Raw genomic sequence first — 13,445 nt, 5'->3', positions numbered from 1 at the left:
GCGGATTCTTTACCATCTGAGCCAAAATCATAGGAAGGGGAAATGTTAAAATTTGGAAGTAGGGAAGGAGCCCAAACTCCTGCTCAGGAGGCTAAGAAAAGGGAGGGCCTGGAGTTAGAAGAAGCAGTGTTCTAGAGAAATCTATGAAGGGCAAGGCATAGTCCAGGGAAGGGAAAAAATGTGGCCACTGCCAAGAGTCTCGTGAGGACAGGCCTCCTGGAAGCCTTCTAGGTCTCCATTTAGGAGAGTGGGATGACTTGAAGAAGAGAGCCTGGCAGAGCTGTGATTGTTTTACCCCACCCCAACAGCATGAAATGATCTTGATTAGCTTCCATTTCTAGACCAACCTGCTAATAATCCTCATGCTATTTCATAGGCCTTTAATCCCCCAAACATTCTTTCTGAGTGTTGATGTGTGAAATCCCCTCAAAGGGTCAAATGGCCTTGGCCCCACACTGAGAGATAAAAGGCTTAGGGGGAAAATTCACCATATTCCTACCCATGTGTGAACAGTTGATCACTGAGGAAAATCAGTGACTGATGACAGAGGTTTTCCTGGTTTAGGAAAGTGTAGGTGGCAGAGGAATTCAAGGAGTGGGGTGAGAGGGGAACTCAGGACTCTCTTTTCTATCTGGGCCTCTTTCTCTTCAATATTTGGTGACAAATAGAAGTTTCTGTGAAGGTACTTTGTATGGTGATTTTCTTAAAATTTATTTTTAATTGGAGGATAATTGCTCTACAATGTTGTGTTGGTTTCTGCTATCCAACAACGTGAATCGTCTATGAAGTGAAAGAGGCTCAGTCATGTCTGACTCTTTGCAACTCTATGGACTGCAGCCAGCCTGGCTCTTCTGTCCATGGAATTCTCCAGGCAAGAAAACTGAAGTGGGTTGCCATTCCCTTCTCTGGCGGATCTTCCCGACCCAGGGATTGAACCTGGGTCTCCTGCATTGCAGGCAGATGCTTTACCATCTGAGCCACCAGGAAAGCTATATCTATATCTATACACACATACATATATCCTCCCTCTTGAACCTGCCTCACCCATCCCTCCCGTCTAAGTCATCACCGAGCACCAGGTGAGGGCCCTGTGTTATACAACAACTTCCCACTAGCTAGCTATTTTACACGTGGTAGTGTACATGTTTCAACTGTGAAGGTATTTTTATGTGGCAGACTTGATGGGAGTATCTAAGCCCCATGGTGCTACCAAGGTTATGAAGCAGAATTTATGAAACTGATTTCATTATTGTCTTATTCAGTTTCTGGTGCCACCGACAGCTTGAATAAAGAAGTTCATTTTCCTAGAGAACAGGGAACTGGTGTTTCAATGGATGCATGCAAACCAGCTTCTCTGATTTCTTATGATTTATTCAGAAGAGTGGTCATCCCACATTTTTTATGTCAGCAGCACTTAGTTAATAGGTACTATCTTATTTTACATTCTCTTTCTACAAAGCACTTCAGGCTACTTGCAAGAAATACACTTCGTAACACAAACCATCCCGTTTTGCTGAAAGAGTTTTGGGTCTTGTTGCTTATCATTGTGAGGGGAAAAAAGTCAGGTTTTTCCACCCAGAGTGAGTTGGCATTCTATGTCATCAATCTGCCCAGTGGAGCTGACCCAGGCTGAACATCTTCAATCAGCAACCACCAGCATTTGTGACTGAAATCATATCACTGCAGGAATTCACTGTTTACGCTGCCTCACTGAGTCATTTTTTAAACGGGCACTTGGTGACCCAAATAAATCTTTCTATAAATGCGAGAGACATTTTTGAGGGATGGTGGCAGTCTTCCAAATTCCTCACCACAAAGCTTTCTTCTCAAAGCTGCCCCAAACCTTTTTTTCCTAGGTTTTTTATTTTTTTTAATGACATGAGAAGTACATTCTTATTATAAAAAACAATATAGATGGACTTCCCTGGTGCTCCCAGTGCAGGGGGCCTGGGTTTGATCCCTGGTCAGGGAACTGGATCCCACCTGCCACAATTAAGACCTAGTGCAGCCAAATAAATAAATAAATATTTTAAAAAAGACAATACAGAAGTATATTCAAGTTCACCTTCTGTGGATATTTTTTAATGCCTCCTTTTTCAGAAGAGAGGCCCTTTCTTTGTGGCTCTGGGAAGTGGTGAGGAGAGCAGGGACGGCTCTGAGCCCTTCCTCACCTCTTTCTGCATCCTTACCGGCAATAGTCAGGAGAAGCTATGTTCTGTCGCAGCAATAAACAGCCCCTCAAACCTCACCCAGCTCACATGTGCTGAATCTACTACAGGTTCAGCAGCTTTTTCGGGCAGCTTCCTTCCAAGTGATGACTTGCAAATCCAGGTGGCTTTCACCTTACAGCTACTCCACCTGGAACACAAGACTTTCAGACACTAAAGCAGGGGATGAGTGAATTCACACATGCTCTCAAGTGTTGGAAGCTGGAAATGACACATATCACTTCCATTTCCCGTTCGTTGGCCAGACCCCGTGCATGGCCACAAATGAACTTTGAGGGAGGCTAGGAAGTTTTCCTGTGTGCCCAGGAACGAGAGGAAAAATATCTATGATGCCACTGCTAAATTTCTACATATTCCCTCTTTCCTTGATGTTTTTTCAAACCTAGAGCCCTGACACTAAGCCATGGTGATCTCAAATGTCCTACTTGTTTGTTGGTATCTCTATACCCATTCCTGAGCAGTAAGCTCTCTGAGGCAAATTAGAGGCTAAGAAAGGATCAGATTTGGATAGTGAATGTGATATAAGGAAGGAATGAAATCTCTTGAGTGGTAAGATCCCCATCCATGAGAAGGGACTAACCAACAGAAATCAACTTTCCTCTCCCCAAACCTATTTACCATCCAGCCCTACCATGGTACGGTAGACAGATTAATAGAATTCTCCATCCAATTCTCCCACTGTATAATAAGGGGGTTGTGAAGTTTTCTCCTGTAAGCATCAATTTCTAGAGAGAAGTATCTGATTTCTACTTAGCCCTTGAGAAGAGAATAGATAATAATGTAGGAGAATTTTTGAAATACTAAAGATTTATCTGTAGAGGTCTATGAACTTTCTGTTTATTTATGTCTAAAGTATCCTATGCCTCTTTATTGTGCCTCCCCACCCCAGGTTCCCTCCTGCTTCGCACAGTTAGCTGTGTTCACAGTGAACACACACACATACACACACTCAGAGTCAGCTTCAGAAACCCTCTCCCCAAATCAGTTTCCAAAGTTCCTCTTTTTGTCCCCCCAAGTCCAACTTTCCTCAGCTCTGGTTGAGCCAGATGATTATCCATGAGGTAAATGACAGGTATAATTTGTGGTTATAAAAGCCTAGCCTTCATTAATTCATAATTTAATCTAGATGTCATCTGTGAGCAAACAACTTAATTAGGCTATTAATTCCATTAGAGTGTTTGGATTTATATATCCTCCATAATAAGATTTTTGTACTTTCCTCGTTGGTCCTTATTCTCTAGTTTTCAATGATTTAATACCCTCAGTTACAATTTCAATACGATAATTTTTGGCAATCTATTTCCATTCCTTTGAAAAGTTTGGACTTTCTTGACCATGAGCCAGATCCCTACTCAGTGGGTGTGCATTGTTAGATGACTGCAGACAGGGAGAAAACAGTTACCAGATAATTTCTCCACATCTACGAGAATGTTGGTTGAAATCTAAAGGAGAGTTAAAGAAGAATTTGAAGAGGTGCAACAGCTTCTCTATGAAGGGAGTGATGTCCCTTTGGTAGTAACCTCATCAGATTCCACTCCCCAGGTCCCTCTTTGCCCACTTCTATACATCTGTGCTTCCTAGGTGGCTCAGCAGTAAAGAATCTGCCTGCAATGCAAGGGACATAGGTTCAATCTCTGGGTTGGGAAGATCCCCTGGAGGAGGAAATGGCAACCCACTCCAGTATTTTTGCCTGGAAAATTCCATGGACAGAAGAGCCTGATGGGCTACAGTCCATGGGGGTCACAAAGAGTCAGACGCAACTGAGTGACTTTCATACATCTGTAGCTACCAAATGAGGTCCTTTAGCACACGTGCGTTAAGGTGAATGAGCCAAGACAAGCTAGCTGTTGTTTAGTCACTAAGTCGTGTCTGAATCTTTTGAGACCCCATGGACTGTAGCCCGCCAGGCTCTTCCCGTCCATGGCATTTCCCAGGCAAGAATACTAGAGTGGGTTGCTATTTCCTTCTCCAGGGGATCTTCCTGACCCAGAGATCGAATCCACATGTCCTGCATTGGCAGGTAGATTCTCTACCGCTGAACCGCCAGGGAACCTTAGCTCTTTTCTTCCCACGGCAGAGCATGCAAGCCCAGCATCTCAGGATTCTAAGACTCCAGGAATCTGTTCTCTAAACATCACAACTTCCAGATTTCTCTCTCCAGCAGGAAGGTGCTTTAGAGATTTCTCATTCACAATGTGTAACATTAGAGGTTTTAACCTAAACAGAGAAGACAGACAGAAGTAGCTAAACGGAAGTAAGACAGACTGTGTAGGTCTCCTTTCCCCAAATGGGAAGCTTTGAGAGATTCAGTGACTTCTTTAAGGCATCCAATAAGAGGTGAGGCTAGATCTCCGGGTTCTCAAGCTACTCTTTCGACCACAAGACCACACTTCCTTCCGCTCCCATTGATTTGCAGGGGAGGCTGGCCGATGTAAGCAGCCAGGGTAGTGACAAGGGCATGAAGGAAAACACAGTGTACTTTGCAGGAGTACAAAAGCAAATCTGAATTTAGATGGCTCTTTTGAGAAGTCACTATGTAAATTCAATAGGCGGCTCTCCATGTAATTTAAGTGAAGGAAACAGCTTATTAAAAACCTACCATATGCTAGGCACTGATAAGTGCCAGGCATACAAAGAATGCACAAAATGAAGTTCCTATCATCATGTGTTAAGAATCAGCACAGAACAAAGAACAGCCATGTGGTATGCACTGCAGCCCAGCCCGGACACCCTTCACAGCTTCGAGGGCTCATCCCTGTGACTTTCTCCAGAGTCTTGACCTTGGCCAAGTGGAGCCACTTCACTGGAGTATCCCAGTCCAAGAATATCCAGGACTGACTCACTTCCTCTCTTTCATCTTCCTTCCCAGACTCGACCTAGGAAGATATCCTCACTCAGCTCTTTCCCATACTGCTTCTTCCCACCTCCAGCTTTTTCTAAAGAACATATTCACTCAATAAAGTACATGTACTAGAACCCCTTTCTCAGGCTCTTCACCTATAAAACCCAATCTTAAACATGGGTGTTCTTTAGGTTACAGAGTAACCTCCTAGATGCATTGTCTAGCATAGGATTAGTAATATTATGTAGGTCTGCGGTGGTACAGTGGTAAAGAATCCTGCCAATGCAGGAGTCGTAAGAGATGCTGGTTTGATCTCTGGGTTAGGAAGATCCTCCGGAGGAGGAAACGGCAACTCACTCCAGTATTCTTGCCTGGAAAATTCCATGGACAGGGGAGTCTGGTGGGCTACAGTCCACGGGGTTGCAAAAAGTCGGACATGACGGTGCACAGTACAACCTGGATAGGTTTGTACAAACTCAAAAGACCCCAGCATTTTCTACTATCTATAGGACATCGAGTATGCTACCCCACCTTCTCTCCATTTTTCTTCTAAAGACTGAACAGTCTGGTTTTTCAATGTGACCTTTCAGTGACTATTTTTTGGCAGTTAAGAGATATTCTATGGGGAATGGACTGACAGAACAGAACATAAATATGTATGTAGCTACATGAATGATATGTGTTTTAGCATTTTTAGCACAATTGTGGCATCATTAAAAGCCATTTCTGTAAAAAAAAAAAGTTTCCCTTGCTCATTATAGAATAGAATAGTGGAATAAAACTCTCAAGGGGGAAACTGTTGATCTTACTGTTGAGGCAATCATCCTGAGCAAACCTCCAATTAGACGTTTGGTAGGAGATTCAGCCATTGCATTCCTTATCCATGCATTTCAACAAATGAACTGTGATGACATGATAAGGAACATCAATGCCACCCTTATTAAAATTAAACATATTTTTCTTATAATACCAGCTTTTATGGTGAGGGTAGTTCCTGCTGTCCATTTTCCTAACCCTCCTCACAGATTGGTTCCTCTAAACAACCAGATTCTCCTTTTCCAGTTTGCTAAGTAGCTAAGGCATGAATGTTCTGCCACCAACACCTTAAATATTAATAAATGAGGTTGGGTTATTAGAGACAAGATTAAAATATTGGAGCCATCTCCAAAACGTGACTTTCCTCCCACTCTGCCCAAGAGATGGTTGCTTATTTAGACAAAGACAGGGCAGTGTTAAAGAAAAAATTATTCACGATAGGCAGGCAGATTTCATTCCGGGGAGGCTAACTCAGTGAGGTTCTGACCCAACTCCCACTCCAATAAGGACAAGTGCGGATTTATAGCCAAGCAGGAGGATGGGGGTTAGTGGATGGAAAATTACTAGGAGAAATCATCAGAGTTAAGTAGAATCATGTGAGAAGAGTTGACAGAATTCTTGCTAAAGGCAGGACAGAGTGATAAAATTTGAAGGGTGGGGAATTTTCACGAAACTGATTCAGCAGGATTCTTGCTCAGATGGACTCTACAAGGATAGAGAGTGAAACCCCAGGCCTGGCCTTAATTGTCACAATAATATATCCATAGAAATTACTATTACCTTCATTTTATAGGTGAGGAAACTGAGACACAGAGAACTCAAGCAAATTTCCCCAAATCTCCCAACTATTGTCTGAAGGAGTTAAAAGTAGGAAGTCTGGTTACTGAGTCCTTTGTCTAACCATCGAGACCCACTGCCTTTTTGTATGTGAGAGAAGAATTAAAGCGTAAGATCTGGACATAGGTTTTATAGCTGACAGAGTGAGCTGGAAGGTCTGGTAGAATAATTTATAATCTCATCTTGCTGGTTACTCTACCATCATTACAGGCAGAATTTTAGACTAAGTAGGTCAATTTCTAAGATGATCTGCAGCCCCTGAAATGAAGAGAGCTGAAAGTGGTGGGTAGTACTTAATTTTTAATTGAAAATATTTTAACAGTAGGGTAATACTTATTAAAATGCAGATGAACACTAATGTTTCCTTTAAAAAACTCAGCTCTTACTGGACATTTGTATATTTGCATTTTAAGAGGACAGGAACTGCAAATTTTAGAAACCGCTCATCTTTGAAAACTCTCTTAAGGGCTCATTAAAAACTGATTTTTTTTTCTTTCATTCTTTAGGGCATTAGAAGATGTTGCACAAATGTAGCCTCATTAGGATTTTGTGTTTAGTGTCTCTGGTTTACAGTGGCATTTATTATACAAAAAGCACAGTATTATGGCCATAATCTGAAAGCACAGAGACAGCAGTTACAAAGGAGGTCTGGAAAACAAGATTACCAGCTTGGAAAGGAAACAGAAGGCAATATCAAGCCCCACAGTTTAGGAGAAATGGGTTGTTTTGTAAGTAGTATGTCCAGTGATGGACCTTCTTTCTTAATGTATCTTTTTTCTTAAATTAGTCCAAGGTCATTGCTACCATTAGAACCTCTCCTCTAAAGTAAGAAATTATGTTTCTTACATTTATATCTGTGTGTTTATTACATTTCTTTTATTTGGGATGGTTAACAGTATTAGACCATTAAAGCTCTAACACAGGTAACTTTTGCAGCTACTATAATGGAGCAAAAGATTATAACATAGAACAGATAGATTTTGCTTAAGTGAAAGGAAAAAATAAAGAACAGGTCTGGGATGTAGAGTATTGTGTAGGGGACGAACTACCCATGTTGAGTGATGAAGTGGCTGAGATGATAAGGCACATGGTAGGAGGAAATCTGCAAAGGGAGAGATTTCTCAAAACACATTTGACTTTGCTGAAGATCAGCAGCCTTTTTTTTTTTTTTCTGGTGGTAGTGGATCTCAAATGTCCTTTTCCAAGGACATCATGAGATGCAGCCATATCCTTTTGGAATCACTTAAGAGCTGTTTTGTTTTAACGCGGTGGAGATAAATGGTTAACCCTTTGTAGTGGTCATTCTTTGGAATCAGTCAACTAACAGTAAGCACCCACCCTCCACCCAACTGCTCCATGCTGATGATCCACAGTGTTAAGACCAGACCAAGCACCCCCAACCCCCATGTTACTCTACCATCATTTTCATTTCATAGATGGTACTTCCTTCACTCTGCCTCTCAGCTGCAGTTCACTGTACCATTGATGATTATTTGACCCAGTCGGGATCAATCAGAGCACTTTCCCTACGAATATGGAATTGAGGTGAATGAGGAGTAAAGGGAAGAAACAGAGGGAGGAGAAGATTGATTCAATCTCCCTGTGAGGTAGAGTGGTGACCTGCAAACTCAGGAGCTGTGGGTAGACTTCCTGCCAGACAGACTGGGCAACAAAGAAAGCCAGGATGCAGGAACAGAACAATGTGACGGCTACACAGAGAGAAACAGCCACAGAAGAAATCCAGGCGTGGCTCTTCTGAGACTGAGCATCCCACTGTGTTTCTGAGTCCCCTCTGCAGTGTTATAATATAGTCTCCTTGTTTGCTTAATTTAATTCACCTGGATTTTTTAAAGTATAATTAAAAGGAATCTCAACTAGATACACCCTTTTCTCTCATCATCTTAATGCTCTGTAGTCTGTTTTCTCATTTTGAACCAGGAGGAAAAAGCAACAAATTCTTTTTGCTTGTGGCCTCTGTATGTTATGGCTGAGGGAATATGAAAATCACAATCAACTTTGCTAATTCCCAACTCACCTGATGTGTGGGGAGTGTTGTTGGTACTTATGCTTAAGTCAAGAAATATGGTTTAAAACTGAGATAATGATGTGAAAGCATCTAGAATGATGTCTTCCCAGTAGTTAGGAGGTAATTAGGTTCCACTGGATACAAGGAACAGTCAAGTTATTATTATTTTAAACAGAGGGGTTTTGGAAGGATATTAATAGACAGAAGGAATCTCAGCTAAGAGCTGAGGCCTGGCTTGGCAACTCTAAGAACTGGATTTTCTAGTTAGCCACTCAGTAGCAGAAATTTGTTGACCTAACACTATTAGGGTGACTTTGTTCCCCTTTGTATTTACTGTTTCTGTTGACCTACTTGCTCATGGACTATTCAGCCCCCTTCTCCCTCCTTCGTTGTTTCTCTTCACTCATTTTGCCTCCTTTCTTGTAGCGTCAGCTTATTTTATAACTTTTGAATGTCTGTGACTTTTTTTTTTAATTTAGTGGTAATTTTATTTGTTTTTCCAGCTTGACCTGAATTTCAGATTTTTGCTTGTTTTTCTTTTTGGTTTTGCCTTTTATTTTATTTTATTTTTTTTTGGCTGCACCATGCACCTCCGAGGATCTTACTTGCCCCACCAGGAATAGAACCCTGTGCCCCTTGCAGTGGAAGAAGGGCGTCATAACCACAGGTAGACTGCCAGGGAAGTCCACCTGTGACCTTTTATAGCTCTGACTACTGGAAGGACTGATGCTGAAGCTGAAACTCCAAAACTTTGGTCACCTCATGCGAAGAACTGACTCATTGGAAAAGACCCTGATGCTGGGAATGATTGAAGGCAGGAGGAGAAGGGGACAACAGAGGATGAGATGGTTTGATGGCATCACCGACTCAATGGACATGAGTTTGAGTAAACTCCAGGAGTTGGTGATGGACAGGGAATCCTGGCGTGCTGCAGTCCATGGGGTCGCAAAAAGTCGGACACAACTGAGCGACTGAACTGAACTGAACCATTTCTTATCTGGGTGGTTTTTTTTTTTTTCCCCACCTACACCTGGCTGATTGTTCTTCTTTTTTTCCCTTCTACATTGTGGAAAGGAATCTGATTTAGCTAGTTAATCTGGGTTTCAGAGGAGCTTTCATATTACTGTCCTCATTGCACCTTGGTTTTTATGAGTCTCTATTTTAGGTGTCCTCAGTCTGAAGTCCAAGATGGATGGTAATAGAGACAACAGTGTTAATGGAAGAGGCACAAGGGCTCATGGTAGGTCATAGCGGCCCAGAGCTGCCTCCTCGGGAGAGACTGTGGACAGAATTCACTTGATTAATACAGCTCTCAATAAGCCTTTTCTTTTTTTCTTTCCTTTTCTTTCCAGCACAGTGACCCGGGGAGATACCTTTTCTAGAAATGTTCTTTCATATTGGTATGGGGGGCTTATATATATGCAAGATGACTTGTGATTTTTTTCATTGTTTTGTGCAACACTTCTTGAAGTGTGGTCAGTGGACTATCAGGAGATCTTCAGGTCCTGTCTGGAGTCTGTGGGGTCAAAATTACTTTTATTATAGTGCTAAGATGGTACAATCTTATAGTCTTGTGGTTGACATTTGCACCAGTAGTGGAAAGCAATGGTGGTTAAAATTGCTGGCATCTCAGTGTGACTCAAGGCAGTGGTCACAAATTGTACTAGAGGTCGTTGCTTTCTTATTGTCATGCACACGCAGTGAAAACCAAATCCCCTCCCCCCACCCCACCCCCACACAAAGCCAGTTTCCTTTAAGAATGTCCTTGATGGAGCAATAAAATAATGTATATTATTAAATCTTGACACTTGGTTATATATTCTATGTTTAAAAAAATGGGAATTGGAGAAGGAAATGGCAACCCACTCCAGTGTTCTTGCCTGGAGAATCCCAGGGACAGGGGAGCCTGGTGGGCTGCCGTCTATGGGGTCGCACAGAGTCGGACACGACTGAAGTGACTTAGCAGCAGTAGCAGTGGCTATATAACATCCAGCCGAAGACTAGCAGGGGGGTACTCTTTCTGCCCCCTTCTAATGCCTGTGTCAGAAGCTTTCTCTATCTCCTTTATATTTTAATAAAACTTTATCACACACACACACAAAAATTGGGAAAGATGCATGAAGCATTTCTGTTGCACACAGAAGAGGAGAGTAGTTGTCTTGAGTAAAAGCACTTGTATGATTGTTTGAGACTGAAGCTGCTTTTCTTATGGGACATCATTTTCACTTGGGAAAAAAATGATAGAAAAACTATGGTTATTCACACTCGGGCACTTGGCAGATATTTCATTACAAATACATGAAATGAACCTGTCACTTCACGAAAAACAACTGGCAGTTTTTATTGCCAATGAGAAAAATGGGAGTGAAAATTAGAATTCGAGGAAACTTGTAGCCTGATAGTCTTCCAACCCTTAAAGACTTTACTAATGAGATTGGTGGTGATATTAGTGAATAGAGTTTTTGTTTTTATGTAATGAACTATGTTACCATTTTGAAGATCTGCCTAACTCAGTGAAGCAATCCTTTCCAAATGATCAATGTTTTGTGCTCAATAAAAGAGCCACTCAAAAAAAAAAAAAAAAAAAGAGCCACTCAAAATGCAAGCTAGACCAGTGGATTTTATCATGATTGAGTTTAAAAGCTCATTTTGCGGTTTCAGATTCCACATTATAACTAACCTTTAGGAAACAGCCACTCATTGAGTTTTAGTGTAACATCATTGAAAAATATTGACAACTATCTAAAAGGCTTATTAAAATGTGTGTATTCCTCTCTTTTCTAATAACATATCTGTGTTCGGTCAGATTTTCTTCATATACTTAAAATAACATGTGATAATGGAATGAATATTTGAGGAGATATGAGAAGTCTTTGAGGAACCCAGGCATTAAGAAAACTGCCAAAATGTAAAAAACACCTCCTTTTTTGCACAAATTGTTTTTTGTTTTTAAAAATGCTTTCTAAAAATGGCATTTAGGCCAATATGTAGTAGGATTATTATTGCTATTTTTGATAGAATTTACAAGTGAAACTTTAAAGAATATTTCAGTTCTAATTTCTAATGCCGTAAGTATTTATCGATATAATCCAGATAAACTAAAGTTCTTCAAGGTCCTCAGAGAGATTTGAGTGTGAAGCAGTAGTGGGCAGGCTGGCTGGCACTGGCTCCCAGCAGCCAAGGGAGCTCTTGTCAACTCTGTGTTCAATAGCATCGTATTGATGACCTAAAATTGGACACGGGGAACGTATTTATAAACAGAAATCAGCAAATACGTAGAGATTAAAAAAATGTTTATTGAACATTTACCAGTACATTACTCTGTAAAGAACTCCTGAGATCAAAAAACGGGCGAGCCACTGGTCTAGTGGCTACCTTTCTCTCTCCTCTGTCATCTTAATTCAAGAATAATCTTGAATTATTCTTTCTCTCATTCAATAAACAATCACAGACTGTCTCTATTTTCTAGACAATATGTTGGGAAAGAGAGAGGTCAAGATGAGTCGCAAGTTCTCCGTTTAGCTGGGATATTAGAAATCAATCACAAAATTCTGTGATGTTGTTGTTAATAAAGTTAGTAAAATGGGAGAAAAGTTTCCAACCTGGAGTGGAGGATGGGAGCAAGTGAAGGAATCCTGGGAAGGTGTCTATGTCGGTCAATATCCTGTCAGGAGAAAGAAACTGCACCAACATTTAACACAAGGAATTGTTAACCAGTTAAGAGTTGCTAGTTAGGTAACAGAAAAGGCGAAAGGAAATTGCTAAACTGTTAGGGAAATGCAACTGTGGGAGATATCTACTAGGTTGGTGAAATAAAGAGAAGAGGTTGGAACTACTAAAACTTAGAAAATTGAGTGGGGGCCCATGAAGCTGAAATTGAGATATTCAGAGCTTGGGGCCTGCTCAGTTGATGCCAGTGTCTCTGAGTTTGGAACAGGAGCCCTTTAGGCTGGGAGCCAGATCTCTGAGAAGGAGGTACCTGCTGACTAGTGCCATTGTCTCTAAAGTGGGACAACCTGAGGATGGTTTTACCAGTACAGGGAAAACAGCCAGCTGAGTTAAGCTGCTGCTATGGAGGAAAAAGAATTATGCTCCTAGGGTAAAGAAATGATGCTAGAGCACAGTTAACAGGCACAGAAAGCAGAGAGAAAACAAATGCAGCAAGTCAGTTCATTATCCTCCAGCCTTGCAGTGTCCTTCTAGAGCACCCGAAGAGTGGCGCCTAACAGGAAGCCAGCTGCAAAGCACAAATGTGATTTGGGGAGTTCCTGTTCCAGCATCATTAAGCAGAGTATAGAAGCGTGCACTTGCAGCTATGGTATAATGGCTTAGTAACTGACACTCTGTGCTTCCTGGCCAGTCGGCATCCATAATGACCCAACTACACATATACATCTTCTGTATTTCCATCCAAGATTCTATATTTCCACAAAAAAAAAGCTCTGTTTTCACCCAACAAGATTCAATTCCTTTATATAAATGAAGACATGTTTTCCTTCTTGCTCATAATCATTGAAACAACTTCTGGGAATCAGTCACACCACCCACTTCGGGACTGTGTCAGACTCAACCATTGCCTTGCCTGAATAGTCTTTTGTGGTTGTTTAGTGTTGCTAGGTCGTGTCTGACTCTTGCTACTCCATGGACTGTAGCCCCCCAGGCTCCTCTGTCCATGGGATTTCCCAGGCAAGAGTAC

At 41.5% G+C, this 13,445-nt stretch overlaps 1 non-coding gene across 1 annotated transcript; it reads right to left on the bottom strand.

The window, feature by feature from the left end:
- Window positions 1-914: 914 nt before the first annotated feature.
- TRNAC-GCA lies at window positions 915-987 on the bottom strand. The gene has a single exon. It is a non-coding gene; the product is annotated as a tRNA-Cys (tRNA).
- Window positions 988-13,445: the final 12,458 nt, after the last annotated feature.

The sequence above is a fragment of the Cervus elaphus genome, chromosome 6 (genome assembly GCF_910594005.1).
Source record: "Cervus elaphus chromosome 6, mCerEla1.1, whole genome shotgun sequence".
NCBI classification, from domain to species: Eukaryota; Metazoa; Chordata; class Mammalia; order Artiodactyla; family Cervidae; genus Cervus; species Cervus elaphus.
Note: the sequence above shows the minus strand (reverse complement) of the source record. Positions and strands in the feature narration are given on the sequence as shown.